Here is a 2,287-nt window from a genome sequence, read left to right as displayed (position 1 = left end):
AGACCTGCAGCTGGAAGCCTGTACAGACCAGACAGGCAGATGACATGACCCTGATGAGTTGGGTGAGCTTTTCCTGTATCTGCATCTAAACAAACTAAGTAAAGAAAGCATCCTCATGCATGCACAGGCTTGGGGCTGGAGGTAATAAAAAGAGTCAATCTTCAATCTGTGACTCCAGTGGACAGCACTGAAAGTGAGTAGATTGTGGGCAATCCATGCTTTAGATGCATATAAAGAAAAATGGCTTGCAGTCAGAGACCTTGGTTTCAATCCCAGTTCTGGGTGTTCCGGAGCAAGTTACTTATGTAACACTAGACTAGAGGCCCAATGCATGAAATTCGTGCAAGAGTAGGCCTTCTTTCCCCCGGCTGCCGGCACCAGCTTCCCTCTGGCACCCGGGACCTGGGCTTCCCTCTCAGCCCCGGCTTCGTCCAGAAGGTCGTCCTGAAGGATGTCCGGTCTAATTAGCATATTACACTTTTATTATTATAGATTGCTGAGCCTTTGATTCTTATGTCATAATAGGGCTAATAACACTCACCTTATAGGATGGTTGTGAGGATTAAATGAGACACAAGACAGAGATCTTTGGGAGAATAGTCAGAAAAGCAGGACCGGGCCCCCTAGGAGAAAGATCTTTAGCGGTGGGCTGCTCTTCTAGCTCAAGTGCTCATTGCTGCCAGATAAATTCAAGTGGGTGCTAGAGGGCTACTTGTCAGAAATGCTATGGAAAGGATTCTTGCCTCCAATAGGTAGTTGCATCAGATGACCTATAGGATCCATTCCACGTTCTACTTTTGTTATTTTCTGTATGTTTTCTCTTGCTTTCAAAGCGTCCTTCTCCACACTTCACCCCATAGTGACAGTATCTGGCAAAATTCATAGGTACTAAGGGTAAGGCTGATCATCAGAATAATTAGGCAGATAATAGGTATCTGATCTTCAGAGCTGATTCGTGTTGAAACCACAGAATCATAAACAGACTTTTCTAGTAAGTCAGCTAAGATTCAGAGGAGTGGGTAAACTCGGGGTCGCTGCTCCCTGGACACCCTAGTTCACTTCTGCTGAGATGTCTTTATTTTGGGGCTTCCCTAAGATACACAGAGGCCAGTGGTTTCAGTATATTTCTTTAAGTGTTAGAGTCTCCTTTAAAAATGAAGCATTATGGTGAAGCCTAAATGTAGAACAGAGAACAGCTGTAACTCTGATTAAGGGGGAGGGGAGAGGCTGGGGAGAAGGAGCCTGAAATCTGGCCCATCGATTCCTTTCTCACCCACTCTGGAACCCCTGGCTTGAACACTGCTGCTTCAGCCGGGGCCAGTTTTCAGCTTTCCTCATGAGTCTTTTGTTTTCCGGACTCTGATGGCAGCTGTTATCACTCCAGCTGTGGAGGGGATGGGAGGCAACTTCCTGTTATTCTATCCTGCCATCCCTATGGGGGTGGGACATTCCCTCCCTCATCTTCTGCTGCTGGTTATAGAATGTGAGCCTGAGTGTAGCCATCCTATGACTGGGGCTGGAAGAATGACTGGTAGCCACTCAGCCACTGTTAGAAGGCATTTGGGAAGGCAAGGCAGGCAACAGGCACGACAGACAAGTGTGTCCCTGACTGTGGGAGCGAAGGATGAGTGGCTAAGAGGCAGGTTAAGTGTTTGGTGCATAAAATATCTGACAGGGTGAAGGACTGTTGCATGAATGGTGGCAGAGTGGGAAGAGGGAAGGACTCTGGCCAAAAGGGCTGGGGGAGGGGGAGAGAGATGGGTTCAAGATTATTCTTGGCTTAATCTTGGCTTCAAGATTATTTGGAGGTATTTCCGGGTATGGTTTATTTAAGGAATGGAGGGGGGTTTGGGAAGATAGAAAACGTATATAGGTAGACATATATTACCATATGTTTACACATCTGTACAATCGCAATAAAGCTTACAATAACCTTGGATGCATCATCAGCCCCATTTCATAGAAGAGAGAGCTGATGGATGTTTTAGTGACTTGGCCAAGTTACACAGCAAGTAAGTAGCAGAACTGGGCAATGGACTCGAAGCCCTTTTTCTGTCCACATAGTGCACAGCAAGGACAGGACTTTGGTTAATTAAGCTTTGAGAGAAGGGTAGGACTTAAAATGCAGAAGAGGGTCAGAAGGTACCAACTTCCGGTGACAAAATAGTCATGGGGATGTAATGTGTAGCATGGTGACTATAGTTAATAAGACTGTGTTACATATTTGAAAGTTGCTAAGAGAATAGCTCTTAAAAGTTCTTTTTCAAAAAAACAAAAACAACAACCT

The sequence above is a fragment of the Myotis davidii genome, unplaced genomic scaffold (assembly GCF_000327345.1).
Source record: "Myotis davidii unplaced genomic scaffold, ASM32734v1 scaffold535, whole genome shotgun sequence".
In the NCBI taxonomy this organism is placed as follows: domain Eukaryota; kingdom Metazoa; phylum Chordata; class Mammalia; order Chiroptera; family Vespertilionidae; genus Myotis; species Myotis davidii.
Note: the sequence above shows the minus strand (reverse complement) of the source record.